A 17,270-nucleotide genomic window follows, 5' to 3' on the forward strand; every position below is an offset into this window, starting at 1 on the left:
CCTCAGGTTAACATCCTGAGAAAACCTGGGGTACATCTGTGTGAAAGGCAGGATAAATTTGGCAATGGTAAACTAGTAAACTTTGATCAAAGTTGAGCTTATTTCAAATTTAACGTATGTAACATGGACGGAAAAACAATGTAAGTTCAAGCAAAAAGTGTACTTAATCTAATTCAGTTTAATAAAATTCTGGTTGAATCCCAGTTCATGTTTTACTTTGTTCCTAATTTGGTATAGTTATGAGTCATGCATTGTGTATGGTTCACAAAACTGGTAATAGGAATTCCATGCAGGCAGGGTGGCCATCTAATATTATCTGTTCTATAAACTTAAAGGTGCATTTTTGAGTCTGGTATGTTCATAAACTGAAAGCCAGCAAAATACTAACTAATACCACAGGTATATTTGTCAAATTTATTTGCCAAATGTAGAAGACAAAGGAATTCCTACAAGTGTGTTAAGTTATAACGTGTGTAACGTGGACGGAAAAAAATAAACAATCCTGCAAGATTGCCTCTGTAACACAAAATAATACCATTTCATGAAAACTGGCAAAGAACAGAACAAGTTAATAACACATTAAAATAACCTGTCATCATACTATCAAATTTAAAGATCTTACCGATTGTGTTAACGCACTATTAACGTGTTAACTTCGTCAGCCTAAGCTATATTCTTACGAACATTGGACAGAGAAAAAAAAAAAAAAGAAAGAAAAATGTCATTGACGATGTTGACTTTCATGAACAGCTTATTGAGTCAAAAATACGCAGAAAACAACGTTGGAAGTTGGACAGACTGAAAATTTTCGTCTAATTTACGAACAAGATGGGCAAAATCCGTCAAAATGTATAAAACCACCATTCATGCATGCACTTTCACGATGAACGACGCTCTCGGTCCGAAACCACTCGCAATCATCCGACTTGCACACTCTTTTATCCTTTCTCACCACAATAATCCTATTTAATGTTTACTTAACCAAAGTTTACCACGTTCGTATCATTTTAACGTTCGTAACCTTTTGGACAGAATCCACAAACTTACCCACAGTCGTCGAAATCCGTGAAATCCTTTTAACTCTTCCTCCCGCGCAGAGCGACCGTGACCTAGACAATCTTATTTCTGACATGAGAACCGTTGAGACATTAGGAGATGGGAATTCAGCGTCAGAATAAAATGTTCGAGCGTTATGATTTTTGGACAGAAAATCTCTGCCCCTGTTTTATCCCGATTTATTAACTATTTATCATGTGGCAGAGAATATGAGAATTTAACCCACACAAGATGGTTTTATCGTTATGCTACTGATAGAATTACATGGAAAAATTATATCTCCGCTTCCTTTAGAATCATAGTTTAACGTGCGTAACTGCTTGGACAGAAAGTGTAACGAACGTTAGTAAATGTTTCCATTGCATCGTGGTGGATTAAGGGAATTCTACTTTCAGTTTTAGTAGTAGTATTTTGTAGAAGACACACCAAAATAAATGTTATGCGCCAAAATTCAGGATTTTATTAAAGGAAATGAAAGAAATGACTTAGGAAAAACCAGATGCACTGAATGTCCTACCCTGACACCCGCAATTTCTGGGGACGGAAATAAAATAAAGTCTCATTACACGATAATGCCAAGGCTTAGTGGGATAAAAGTAACTTTATTATTTCTTACATCTATCTTTAACAAAATAGTGAACTAAAAATAAAAAAATTACAACAACTGGGTATTATTCAATCTATATTGTTCATTACACCCCTTGTGGACCGAAACTGTGGAATCGCCCATATATGTTAAAGATTTTATTTTGGATGTGTTCATTGTGATTATATTGGCTGGGTTTATAAAAGTTTACAAAAGTACATTTTGATGTTTGTTTTGAGATTACATCTGAAAAAGTCTGATTCTTATTTATAATTGTTTTATTTTCATTTTTTTTTTTTTTTATAAATTGTATACATTGTGTACCTGTTTGGCTTGATATTTTATATTCATTTTTTTTTTTTGTTCTCAGGTGGGTAATTTGCAGAAGGTGCAATCCTTTTTTTGTGATGTTGTATTAAGAAGACAAAACTAAGGCCAAATGGCCTTTACAATTTAAGTTTGTTATACATGTTTTACAGTAAGTTGACTTAACTGTATTGTTATATAATTGTTGGCACTGGCACATTAAATGGGTAAAAATTGCAATAAATAGGCTTAATTTTGGAGCTAAATGTTTTTTTTTTTTTTTTTTTTTTTTTTTGAGAAATAAAATCCAAATGCTTGATCATTTTATAGCCACATCATTTTCGTTATGCATTATTTGTTTTGGTTGTTTAAAAATACAAAAAAAAATTTTTTAATAATATCCGATTAATCGATCGATTAAGTGCTAGATTAATCGATTACAAAAATAATCGATATGCTGCAGCCCTACAATGAAAACATCAGTACGTATAATTTACTGATAAAAGATCTATGCAAAATAGTCATCATTTGTTTATTGTCTATACAACATTCACAAAGACAGCTGTCATCATCTGAACGAGACACCACTTTGTTGCACCCCAGTCTGCTGTGGTAGTATTGATTTTAGATTCACTTCCTGTCTAAGTGGACAGTCCTTGGGCAGAATAGGCTACAATGTACACAAAACTTGCCAACAAACAAAAGTCTGCCCCCAGCCAGAACTGAGTTGAATTAGCACTAGCACCTAAAATAGAATCAACCCTTAGAAATCTTTCACCAACAGGCTGCCAAGAAAATAAGCCTCATTGAACTCATAAATGCAGAATTCATAAACATTTTAGCAGAAGCACTACTTTTTTCTCTCTCAAGAAGTCTCTTATGCTCTGCAAAGTTGTATTAATTTGATCAAAAATACAGTAAACAGTAATATTGTGAAACATCTTTTCATTTTTTCAACTGTTCATATATTTTAATATATATTTTAAAATTACATTTATTCCTGTGATGGCAAAGCTGAATTTTCAGTCTTCAGTGACACATGATCCTTCAGATATCATAATAATATTTTGATTTGATGCTCAAGAAACATATCTTATGATCAATGTTGAAAACAGTGCTGCTTAATATTTTTGTGGAAACCTTGATTTTTTTTTTTTTTCTTCAATGAATAGAAGGTTCGGAGTAGAAGCATCTTTTGTAACATTATAAATGTTTTTACTGACAATAAAGTGTCAATTTAGTGTTTCCTGCTGTTTAAAAGTAATCATTTCTACTTCTTTTTTTAAAAAATCGTACTTAACCGAAACCTTTAAACAATAAATATTTATGATATAAATATCATGACATATAAAAATCTTGCAGACCAAAACTCCTAAACAATGTTACCAAACACCAAAATCCATTTTCCCATGCAGGATCTTAAATTTCAAGAAATTACAGAATACAAACACACCCTCATTTGACATTAAATGTTCCAAAAGATTGTCCCATCTTCCAATCTAGTGTCATGAATTCAATCATTTTGACTACCTTCCTGCTCACACATGAACTCTACACCCATCATATCTGCTGAAGACAGACATTATGACAGGAAGATGATTGCTAATGTAATCAGAAGGACTAATTGCTAAATGTCTTCTGGAGGAAGGGAAAGAGACAGCACGAGAGAGACAAATATATCCACATGAGCAAATTTTCATCAAAAGAGTAGAATGTAATACTATATTTAAAGATGAAAAATGGGGAAGACACTGTATTGAAGAGATTAAAAGGAAAGACATCTGCACATTAGAAAGTATTTTAATATAATAACTGCCATACATCGGCTTTAAATATCTCAATGTAAATGTTTCCTGACTCCTCTGAGGGCGCATCTGAACCTGAACTAGAGCCTGATGTTGAGCGGTGGCTCATTACTCCACTGTGATGAGAGAGATAGAGAGGATCTGTGTCTGGCTCACATGTGCATCCCACCTAGTCGACTCCACCCGGACATGATGATTGATGAGGAACAGACACACACATGCACAGCGCCCATGTTAAAGTGGCAAACTTAAAAGTCATTTTGTAGGAAATTTGTTTTAGAGAACAAAATTAAATGTAACGTATTATATGACCTCACACACAGTGTTGGGCTGCTGCTGTTTGTATTATGCTAATGTGTTAAACAGAGCTCAAGATAGATGGATCTCAGCAGCAGGGCTCTGCTGTGTTTGAAGAAATACTGTAATCTAATTTGCTGAGTGCAGAGTTATGATTAGTCCCACTGCTGTAAAGCCCACATCATAATTCAGATGGGATCTGAGATCATACTTTTGCCAGATTGTAACTAATTCATGATATCCTTATGAAGAGCTCCCTTCTGAACAAGCCCTCTTGAGTCTAACTTAATGTTTAATTTAAGTGTATTTTAAATATTATAATATGTTTCAATTTTGTATTTTTATTTTGCATTTTATTTTGGTTTTGTTTTGATTTTTGTTTTGTCACAATTCACCTACTTACACTACAAGTATGAGCTTCAAGTTTTGGGACATGCCATACTATATTTGCGTTTTGAACAGAACATGCTGTCGCATATAGTTATGTGCATCTTGTCACTGAAAACTGGCCTGAAAATCATATTGTCAGAGTTAACATCTTCATATTCACACTCTACATTTCAATTAATTTAATTTACGCTGCAATTCTTCCTACTGCATTGGAGAAAGACGTTTGTAAACTAAGTTTGTAGTTTTTTTTAACACTTATTCATTTGTGTTGGATCTGGATCTGCACTTCTGATATCCACGGAAAATTATAGATCATCTTAGATACCTTTGGGTTACCTCTTTACAACATACTATACATAATTTGGGACATAACAATTCTAATATCAAATACTACTTAAAACAGATAGCATGTGATTTTTTTTTTCTGACAGCTGATACTTCTATCCCTGTTATTTTGTATGCAAAAACACATGCAAATCAAGTACTTTGATATAAAATTTGATAAAAATATAGTCAGAAGGGGAAAAAAAGAGAGCAGAAAAATTAGAGGATCCTTCCTCAACACTTCTGTGCAACTGTTCAGTAGAATTACGTTATGTAATCTTTGGCAACCCTCTCTCACTCGCTCTGTCTTTCTGAATTTCTTGTTTTGAGCCCAGTGGAAAAAGAGGCAAGACTAATATCAGTGTGTGCATGTATGTCAGAGAGTCTCATCTGGTGAGGGGTTACTGAGGGCACAAGGGGGATAACAGTGTCTCATTGGGGACATCATTAGGAAAAGAATGAGGAGATAATAAGAAAAAGAGAGGGATGATGTAAAAAAGAGGGACCACATAAAGATAATAGAGTGAAGATAAAAACAAGATCTCTACATTTTCCACCAGGCAAAAATCTCAAATCCAATCACTTAAAAGCAAAACAAAACTCTGCATGGTGATTTAAGTGTATGTGTATACCACATTAGTTTAGTTTTTATCTTCACTGGAAAAAAAAAAGTAAAACTCTCTGTCCGTAGCACAACATTGCAAGAAAGTTTGTTCAAATCCATAAACCTCAGTATAAATAAAACATAATAGTGATGCTTGCCTATGAAAAGAGGAACAAAATGAGAGTAGGGGTTGAGAGAAAAAAGCGGGGTGCTGGGCTTATGACAGACAGTTTTGCCATCTGTTCTTTTCTGTAAAGATGAAACCATAACACACACACAAACACAAACACACACACACACACACTGCACCATGCAGAGCACAAATATCAATGCATTTACAACTTTAGTAATCAATACAAACACTGTATTGAGAGCACTCAGTGCCAATGGCCAAAACACACAAACTCCCCGATACAACACAAGGTCTTGTGGCAGAGAAAATTCCAATCAGTGTCACCATCTCAGCGTTAAATTGGAATTCTTCTCCATGGAAGCATCTTATGAGCAGCCAGAAGCTGTTTAGTAGAACAGACATCTATTTTCCACAGAGTAATCAGCAGCAACCTCTTTCTCACATCATCATTTCATTCACTTTCTCTTTATTTCTACCTTCAATCTTAGTCGTTTTGTCTTTCCATTGAATCAGGGAACAATAATAGCTATCAGGCCAGTTGACAGAACTGATCTTATACCATCATTCAAAAGTTTGGGGTCAATACGTTTATTTGTTTTGTTTGTTTTTCAATATATTCAATATCTTTTTCAAGAAATTCAATATATTCATCAAGAATGCATTAAACTGATCAAAAGTTACAGTGAAGACAATTACAATGTTCTTTTTTTTATTTTTTATAAATGCTGTTCTTTTAAACTTTCCATTCATCAAATAAACCTAAAAATTATGAGATTCCACAAAACTATTAAGCAGCACAACTGTTTTGAACATTGATAATAATAAGAAATGTTTCATGGCCAGAAAATCAGCATATTAGAATGATTTCTGAAGGATCATGTGACACTGAAGACTGTGGTAATGGCTGCTGAAAATTATTATTTTAAATTGCAATGATATTTCACAATATTATTGTTTTTACTTTATTGCTGGGTGAGCATAAGAAACCTCTTTCAAAAAACATTAAAGGTTTTTTTTTTTTTGACCACATGCCGTCATTTTACAATGAAAAAAAGGTGTTCATGAAGTTTATGAATAGCATTCAGAGTTACATAATAGCTGTAAAACTTCCAGCTCAGACTGGCTAAGAGTTGTCATCCACTCAGAATGCCTTAGCAACCACATAGTAATGCCTTGGCCACCACCCAAAACACCTTAAAATCAGGGCATTAAGTTTTGTGCAGATCATGGCATTAAATTTTGTGTTTTTCTTTAGAAACTGTATACATTTTTTTGTTTGTTTGGCGAGCTTCCCATTCGATTATATGGAAAGAGTGGGGGGTTATGACTATACTGCAGCTAGCCAACAGGGGGCGATCAAAATGTTTTGGCTTCGTGTGCGACACACTTGAAACCAAACACAAAAGAAGATGCTGTGCATGTGATCTTCTGATCTGTACTACCAGAATAATAAAGCCATTTATACAAAAAAAAAAAAACATTTCGTAATATTAATGCATTTGGCAACCCTGTCTGGGTCTGGCAAGCTTGCACAAAACAAGCAGAGGAGGCTGATCCTCATGCAGAGAGATTTGAGAAGATCTGAAAGGTCATCTGGCTGCTTGAGTCTCTACTGCACTCCAGACGGCAGCATTAAACACCTGAACCCCATGAGAGTAAAGGAGTGGAGAGAGCCAAGGATGAATGTAGTGTTACACAAACGCACTGAAGGTGAAAACAATTTTCTCTTAGTACTCTTTTTGCTTATATACTAAAGTCTAAGGTTGTTGTATAGAATTTACTTAAAATTGTATAATGCATGTACTTTAAATTTTCAGTTTTGACTGAAAAGTGCTTTTCTAATGGCACGTTTTGACTGTGTCAGTGTCTATTTTGTGCACACAACATGGATAAGCTACAAGTAAACATGTCAGTTGTGTGGATGCAAGGGTTGGATTAACATTGAATTCTCAATTTGAACAATTTTCATTTGGATGAACCAAGAACTTTTAGTCTTTTTTAGGATACTTTTATCATTTGATGTGTGAACAAAATTTCCCAAAACATTTATAAGTGTGCCATCCATTAAAGCGAATGTGAACTGATCATGTCTTACTTTGTCTTTACAACTAGTTATAGTACAAAATAAACATGAATGAACATCAGAAGGCATGCTGAAAGAAACAGTACAACCTACTGAAATGTAATCGTTCAATCTGTGATGTAAAATGACTTTAATAAATCAGCTTGTAAACAATTTAGTTTGAATAAAGAACAAAAACAGTTTGAATAAATCTGCCAGCAAGTTATTACAGCCACTGTTTAAATGTTTATTTAAAAAAAAAAAAACAATTGGAAGTAGAAACATAAATTATAACATTAAAAATGTTATAGAAAAATTTAATTATGTGCAATTAATTTTTTTTTATACAGTTCAATTTAATATAAAACTAAATTTGAATAATTAATTGATTTATTAAATAAACTTTAATTTTGGCTTTGGTATTTCTTATATTTCATTTATTTTGGTACATCATTAACATAAAATATGTTAAACATTATTCTTGAATGCACATAAAGATAGAAAATAAGTTAAATAATACTACTGTTTGTCTGATAAACAAACTATAACTTACAGCAGTACCACTTTGTGGCGAGCAGGACGAGGCTGAAAGCCGTGGGAGAACGGCACGAGGCCGGTGGCGTGAATGCTAATGAGCGACACCTGCACAACGCACTGGTCTCATATCTCTCACGGAGGAACGTAAGCATAAAAGGAAGAGCGACGACAGTGGAGATCGAGAGAGGCCAGGCCTGGATTTTATTTGATGTTTGTTTTATATGATGTGACAGCAGCCGTGAGGGGCTGCGAGGAGAGAAGAGCGATACAGGATCACTGGACTAAAAATAACTTTACCTTCCAAAGGATCCTAATGCTAGGAATGTGGTTATTTATTTTCAGCAATGTCAATGTCTCAGTTGAGCATTATTTATTTGATCAGTACATTTCACTGTGAATTCTTTGGTAAATCAGTCACAATTTCGGCGCAGGCTTTGCAAACAGACTTTTACGATATGGACTCGACAGTAATGCCACAACATGTACTGTAAGTAACTGTGATTTCTGATATGTAATGATTTATGTACAGTCAGATGTTCTTTGTCTATGTATCAGTAAATCAAACCAGTGACTAAACGGTCAACTTCACATTGTTTCTCTTAGTAGGATAAAAAATAATCTGTTATTTAAACGGATTAAATTATATATAGAAAGCAATCAAAGAACGCTCCCTTTAGATTCGCTGGAGGTGTCAATCAAACAGCATGAGTTAATCAATGACTGAGTTCTGGACTTTTGCCAAAACTCACGTTATAATCAATGAATTTCTTATTTACATAATCATGTTTGCACTGTTAGTTATGATGAAAGCATTCGTGAGAGTGCAGAAAAGGAGTTGAAATGACGAGATCACTTCATTCATGTGCTCAACATGTCTGTGATTGGCTACAATGCTCATCACAGCAACATTTCATGCCACAATATAAATATAATGCTATAATCAACACTTTTCACGATTAACCTTGTTAACCTTGAGAGCTGTAATAGTAAAAATGTGCTAAAAGTTTTCGAGAGAGTTCCACATGTAATACTTAGCTATTTCATGTGCAAAGATGTAAGCCAATCATAGCAGTGGGGGTTTACACTGAAGTCTCACAGCAGACACGGCCCTTCAAACAGAGGGTTCGAATCAGAGGGCTAAAATCAGGGTAGGAAAAATGCCTTTTATTTCTAAATTATGAAAAAAAAAATATGTAAAAATCATACTAACATTATAAATGCACCCCAGGAAACATAAAACAATAAAACAAAAGTTCATGACCCCTTTAAGTGATGCCTTGGAAAGACTGCAAAGATTAAGTAGCACTTATGTAATAATGCAATTCAATAAGTATTTCTGGAAACCGGGTGTTCGTCAACTTTGATATTTACAGTTCTCTGCAGTTTATTCAACAAATCCATATTCAGCCATAAGAAACAGAGTAACACCCAAAAAGAATAGCATGCTGAAGATAATCAAACCTACGATTTTAAAGGCCCTGACTCCTCAAAAATGGCATAAAGGGCTTCTTCTCAATATAAAAACGCTCTGAATGGATTGAAGCAGATAGACAGATAGCAAGAAAGAGATGTAAATGACAGGGGAGCTCCTGATTACGTGAAGCAGGCCTGCACCCAAGAAGATAAGTGATGTCTTGTAAATGCCACATGCATGCACCTAACACTGTCGCCAAGGCAACAGTTACTCACATCTCCCATATGTCCTAATTATTCAGATTCCCCATTCAGATGACATGACTTTTCAGTAAGTACTCAAACAAGATTCAGAGAGATTCCACCAGTGGGCATGAGCAGGATGAAAGAGTGCAGAGCAGAATAGAATGAGAAATATATCTGTTTAAAACACAATACATATCTTTCATCTGCTCAGATTTAGTCTGAAGGCTTCCCTTTTCAGGTCACCAGACTCTCAAACCATGCCACACATACTGTAAAGGCCCATTTACCAAGGAAGATAACTATAACAATAACTATAACTTTCTTACGGCTGATGAATACACTGGACTTAACCCGGGCTATCATCGTTCTAAACACTGCTTTTAACCCTGGGTAAAGGAATGTTTCACACTTGTAATTTTGAAGAGGGGTTAACACTGCTTTTTACCCAGGTTATGAAACCCTACCCTGGAGCAAGGTTAGCACCTCTTTAATTTGTAAATTGTTTTCCTAAATTGATCATTTCACAGTGTCTACTGTGTCTCACTTGGATTAAATTCAGATAGTATGCAATGAAAGTCAAAATATCCGTAGTCCTGACCAGGTCACGTAAAGGCATCCCCCCCAAAGCTGTTTTAAACATACTAGAGACAAAAGGTCACAGTCATAATATTATACATTTGTGATGAGATCTGATATTTTCAGGCCCACAGTGTTGCAGCACTGGCAGCGCTCCAAGCATCATAATTACACTGAGTGATGCAATGTCATGGGGAACTTGGAGTTTGGAGGGCTTTTAATTAGAGAGATTTAATTATCCTGATTACAGGAGTACAAAACACACCAGGCAATCAAGGGGTAAATGTCAGTTAACATATTAAGCTTATGACATCAGCCTGAGGTGAAAAACCAAGAACTCTAGTTAGCCTAGTTGTAGACAAAATGTAGACATTGTTCAGAAGTAGCAGTGCTTTAAATGTGTGTCATTCAGCGGAAAAAATAGCTTAACTTGTAGGAAAAAATCTGATTTGAATTCAGCATGTCATGTCACATTTTATTAAAACCTCTCTCCTCATGAGTTCCTGTGCTTTTTTTTTCCTCCATTCTGTCACCTGATGGAGTTTTGGTGCCTTGCCACTGTCGCCTTTGGCTTTTGGCTTGCTTAGTTGGGGACACTTAATATTCAACATTATTATTGATCTGCCTGCATTGACACCATTATACGAGAACTGAACTGAGCTGGATGACGACATCACTGTTTTCTCCAGAGTGGCTATATATATATATATATATATATATATATATATATATATATATATATATATATATATATATATATATATATATATATATATATATATATATATATATAGACTCAATTAATAACTTTTTTTTTTACAACAAAAATGAACCATCACTGGACTTCCGGTGCGGTGCTACAACAAGATGGACGCATAATAGCGAGCTCCTCAAGTCGGTTTAGACAAAGTACCTCCAGTCAATATAAATAACACTGAGATCGTTTTAATTTAAGTATGAAAGGAGGAAAAAAGCTAAGGAGTCAGATGATGAATAAAAATGCGAGTGATACGCAACAAAACCCAGAAGTGATCGAGTCTACTGAACACGAGGAAAACGACGATAACGGAGGTGAAGCTAACACCGCTATGCTAGGGGAAGCTAGCACCGATCAGAAAGCTCTGCTTCAATCCCTAACGATGCTTCGTACAGAGCTAAAAGATTTTAAACAAGGAATGAGACGGGACCTGGACGAATTTAAAAACGACGTGAAGAAAGTTTTGAAAGACGACCTCTCGCAGTTTAAAGGTGAAGTTCTGCAGGAGCTTCAGAGCCAAAACGCCAGCATAGCTGAGACACAAACCCGAATAGCTGACATGGAGTCGGCCTGCTTGGAGATGAAAGAAACGCTACTGGCGGTGGTGAAAGAAAACACGCAGATGCGGGACAAAGTTGTTGATCTCGAGAGCCGCTCAAGAAGAAATAATATTAGGATTTACGGGGTGCCGGAGGAAAAAGAAGGAAGATCTGTCACTGAGTTTGTTAACGAGTTGTTTAAAAGCTACCTGACCCTGCCAGAGGGTCTCGAGCTCCGTGTCCAGCGGGCACACAGAGCATTGATTCCAAAGCCAGCAGCTGCCTCTTCCCCGAGATCAATAATCGTTAACTTTTTGGAGTTTCATGTCAAAGAGTTAGTCCTGAGGAAAGCGTGGCAACAGAAGATCGAGATTAACGGGAAAAGACTTTACTTTGATAACGACTATGCAACGGACGTCATGGAGAGGCGCAAGATGTACGGACCTATCAAAGCGGCTCTGAGGGAGAAGGGGATCCGGTACCAGACACCCTACACGAAGATGCGGGTGTACTGGGATTCCGGTCTGGTGATATACAGCACAGCGGATGAGGCAGCACGGGACCTGAATCGACGCGGAATCAGGGTGGAGGTGGTGACTAAACCGAACACCGCCGCGGCAGCAGAGGAGCGACTGAATGCAGCGTTGCCATGGAAACGCACCACCAACACTCCAGACAGCGCAGCTCAGCGTGCAAGGGAGAGGCTGACGGAGTTCAGACGAGACTCACACCAAGAGAACTGCAATGGATGAAAAGATAAAGGCTACGTCGCGGAGTGAACTCAATCATCAGTATCATCATTATCTTTTTTGTTAAAAACAATATTACTTTTGAACTAAAGAATATTAGTCTGATACGCACAAATCTGGGTCATATTAGACATAATGACTCACGACTTAAGTTTATAGATCAGTTGAACCGACAAGAGGGAGTGTTCTGCAGCAAGCACAAAATGTTGGACAATTCTAGTATTTGTGGGTTTTCTCTCACAGCTAGGGAGGGCCCCCACCACAGTGAGGCACAAAACCCTCCTCCCACCAACAGGAACCACAAGGGATGGATAAGTACATCTCTATTTTGGAAGTCACATTGTTCAGAGTTCAATTGTTATTCTTTGGTTTTGTTCCTTATGTTCAGTGTTGGATTGCCTCTTAAACTCATTAGAAATGGTAGAGCTTAATACTAAAATACTGACGTTGAATGTTAATGGTCTAAATAATCCTGTGAAGCGTCAGAAGATAATGACCAAATTAAAGAAGGATAAGTCACAGATTATTTTTCTACAAGAAACACACCTGTCCAGTCTGGAGAGCGAGAAACTTAAGAGATTTGGATATACCAACTCATTTTATAGCTCATACCGTCATGGATGTAGAAGAGGTGTGATCATACTTATATCCAATTCAGTGAAATTTGAATGTATCAAAAAAATTAGTGATAAAGAAGGGAGATTTATTTTTGTGAAAGGAAAACTCGAGAACGAAATGGTGACACTGGTTAACGTGTATGCCCCACCCAATAGTGCAAAACAATTCTTTAAAACCCTATTTGATATCATGTTTTTAGAAATGGATGGAGTATTAATATGTGGTGGTGACTTTAATATTGTGATGAACAGTAAACTAGACACGACAAATAAAAATAAGCATACCAATCCGGTTATGAGAATGGTCAAGAGAACACTTAAAGAATTTGGGATAGTTGATACATGGAGGGAGTTACATTCTTCTAAAAGAGACTACACGCACTATTCTCCCCCTAACAACAGCTATGCTAGAATTGATTACTTCTTCATGAATAAGAATGATTTAAATAGGGTAAAGAAGTGTGAAATTCAACAAGCAGATGTGTCTGATCACTGTGCGGTTCTCCTTACAGTTAATTTGAAAGTACAAGAGAAAAATACGTTATGGAGGCTAAACGTAGGAATGTTAAATAATAAGTCAAGTGTGGAGGAACTTAAGAAAGACATCATAATCTATCAAAATGAAATGATGGCGAAATTCATTTTAAAACAGCAATGAAAATGTAAAAGTAGGCTTTATAAACTTTAATATATCCTTTTATTGAAACGGGTGCTTTGCTGTGCAAAGAGAAACATTTCACCCGTTGGCCGCTGGTACTTTCACTTTTGCCGCAGAGACCCTTTATGTCCTATAGGCCTAAATGTATCGTGTTGATAATCCGCACAGATTTCAGTTGACGATTATGTAAAGTTCATAACAAAACATGAATAAGAAAGAAAAGAGCAGGATGTGCTATTGAAAAGAAAAATCAAAAGCACGATAAGTCGCGAAAGAGAACTGAATTCTACTGACAGGATGGTGCGCGCGCGCTCCGAGCGCAACATGGTCAAGTAGTCTTTGTCTACGGTTGCGCGCCTGAACGGCCAAATAAACAGAAATATTTCAAAATGCCAAGCCGAGTATTCCCGTGGCGTAAACACAGTAGATGCAAGTAGCTACAATGTGCACTCTCCCTGTCTCTTCGTGATCGTCAGCACACAACACAACACCCCCCCCCCCCCCCCCCGACGATATCATCGTCCATCGCGATGTTTTACTGTAAACATCGTCAACTGCCAATTTAGGGGACATCGCCCAACCCTAAATGACAATGGAGAGGTTACCCCAGTTATTTTATGGGATGCTCTCAAAGCAGTTATAAGGGGAAAACTGGTTGCTAAGACGGCAGCAATTAAAAAAAACAGAGAGGAAGTCTACAAAAAGGAGAAGGAGAAGCTATTTATAACCGAACAGCAACACAAGACTACACAAGATCCCTCGCTACTTCCAAAAATTAAAGAATTTAGGGATAATATAGATAAAATACTAATCACAGAAATTGAAAAGAAGACCAGATTTCTAAAACAATCCTATTATGAAGTGGGACCAAGGGCAGCCAAATTACTGGCAAAACAATTGAAAAAACAGCAAGCAGATCGGACAATTCACAAGATAAGGGATACAAATACGAATCAAATAATTCATGACCCCAAAGAGATTGGAACTCAGTTTATGAACTACTATAGAGATTTATACAGTCAGCCTCCCTCCGCGAACATCGACCAAATGAACGCTTTTCTTGAGAAACTGGACTTACCATCAATTGGAAAAAATCAGAATGATCATCTGACTTCGCCCATCACAAAAGCAGAGATAGAGAAAGCAATGAACAAACTAAAAACAAACAAATCTCCCGGCAGTGACGGTCTACCATCCGAGTGGTATAAAACATTTAATGAACAGCTTATACCTCTACTCGAAAAATCATTCAACTACACACTTCAACATGGTGAAATGCCCCCTTCTTGGAATGAAGGGGTAATATCAGTGATCCCCAAGAAAAACAACAGTGAGACTTGTTCAGACTATAGACCTATATCACTACTCAATGTTGACTATAAATTGTATACCTCAATTATCGCCAAAAGATATGAATATTTTATCAGTGACATTATAGATGAAGACCAGACAGGCTTTATTAAGGGACGTCAAGCCCAAGATAACACAAGGAGAACTTTATATATAATCAATCATATTCTAAAAAAGGGAAAATGTGCAGCCTTAATAAGCCTTGATGCAGAAAAGGCTTTTGATAGCGTAAATTGGACTTTTCTATATCAGGTACTTGAGAAATTTGGACTTAACGACAAAGCTGTCAGATGTATTAAAACGCTTTACCAAAACCCGACCGCAAGAATAAGAATAAATGGCAGTCTAACTGAAAGCATAAATTTAGGACGATCTACCAGACAGGGCTGCTGTCTTTCTCCAACCTTGTTTGCAATCTTCATAGAGCCCCTGGCACAAGCAATCAGGCAAAATAGTAATCTTAAAGGAATAGAGGTTGGGGAAGAGGAACATATCATTGGACTTTTCGCCGATGATGTGGTATGTTTTTTAGAGGACCCAGACACATGCATCCCCGTACTAATCGACCAACTCGAGACATTTGGCTTTTATTCTGGATACAAACTTAATTTGACCAAAACACAGATTTTAACATTTAACTATTTACCATCCAAAAACATACAACAAAAATATCATCTGAACTGGAGAGCAACAAAAATGAAATATCTTGGAGTCACTTTAACAAAAAACACTGATGATCTATATGAGCATAATTATGTCAAACTAGATAAGGAAATTAAGAGTGATTTTGACAGGTGGGCTCTCCTCCCGTTAGACATTGGTTCACGAATAGAGACCATAAAAATGAGTGTTCTACCCCGACTTCTTTACCTCTTTCAGTCACTACCCATTGAGATACCCGAAAAACAATTCAGACTGTGGGACAAAATCATGTCAAGGTTTATATGAAATGGCCGCAGACCGAGAATCAAATTTGAAACATTACAGATAAAAAAGGATAAGGGGGGTTTGGCACTGCCATATCTTAAGGGATATTTTCATGCTGCACAAATTAGGCATGTAATTTGTTGGTGTGACAAAGAATATATAGCCAAATGGAAGAATTTAGAAAAATCGGTACAAGGAAGAGAAATTCAAAGTCTTATTGGAGACAGAGAAGAAGCAATGAGTGTAATTAAACAGGTGAATACAGTCACTCAGTTTACGCTAAAAATATGGTTTAATCTGGTACGAAAATACAAATTAGAGAAAGAGCTCGGACTGCTTCGGTGGATAGTTTATGACAAGGGTTTCATCCCTGGTTCCCTTGACCAAAGATTTAAACAATGGATTCCTAATGGATTAACAGCAATATGCACATTAATTAAAAATGGGAATTTCATGAGCTTTCAGGAGATTAAACAAAAATATGATCTAAGTAATCAAGACCATTTCAGATATTTGCAGATAAGGGACTTTTTCAATAAAAAAATAAAAAGCAGTGTAAATCTGGACAAAAATCCAACAATCAAAAGCATAATTGAAGCCTACAACGCAAAGAAATTTAGAATAATCTCTACAATTTATGGACATATAATGGAGGCAAGAGGGAATACAACGATGTATGTAAAACTGAAGTGGCAGAGAGAGTTGGGAGTGAACATATCTGATGATGAATGGTCATATATTTGGAAAACACAGCAATCAACAACATCATCGCGTGTCTGGAGATTACATTGCTGGAAAAATTTAATTAGATTTTTTATAACACCCAAAATTAGGAATAAACATACTTCATTACCACAGCCATGTTGGAGAAGCTGTGGAGATGTGAACGTGAATCATTCGCATGTGTTTTGGCTCTGTCCTAAGATCGCAAAATTTTGGGAAGATGTTCACTTAGTTATAGGCAAAGTTCTGGGTTATGCTGTACCCAAGTCCTGTACATTATTATATCTTGGTGTCATTACGGGAAATGTGTTGAAAGAAGATAGATACATATTGAAAATTATGTTAGCAGCCTGTAAAAAGGCAATTACAAGAAAATGGTACAAGATTGACCCACCATTACAGGACGACTGGATGACAGTTATGGACGAATTACATATTATGGAGCAACTAACCTACAGAATAAGGACTCAAGAGGATCAATACTGCCAAAAGTGGGAGAAATGGATTGAATACATAAAATCGACAGAACAAAGACCATCACATTGACATTGAGAAAGGATCAAACTGTAGAAACATGGTGATCCAACATGTTCCCTTTCATTCCTTTGTTTTTTT

At 36.3% G+C, this 17,270-nt stretch overlaps 1 protein-coding gene across 1 annotated transcript in view; it reads right to left on the reverse strand.

Annotated features, from left to right (window-relative positions):
• Window positions 1-17,270, reverse strand: part of abr (ABR activator of RhoGEF and GTPase) — a 409,594-nt gene that overhangs the window by 275,938 nt on the left and 116,386 nt on the right. The window lies entirely within an intron of this gene.

The sequence above is a fragment of the Scardinius erythrophthalmus genome (genome assembly GCF_964197995.2).
Source record: "Scardinius erythrophthalmus genome assembly, chromosome: 5".
Classification (NCBI taxonomy): Eukaryota; Metazoa; Chordata; class Actinopteri; order Cypriniformes; family Leuciscidae; genus Scardinius; species Scardinius erythrophthalmus.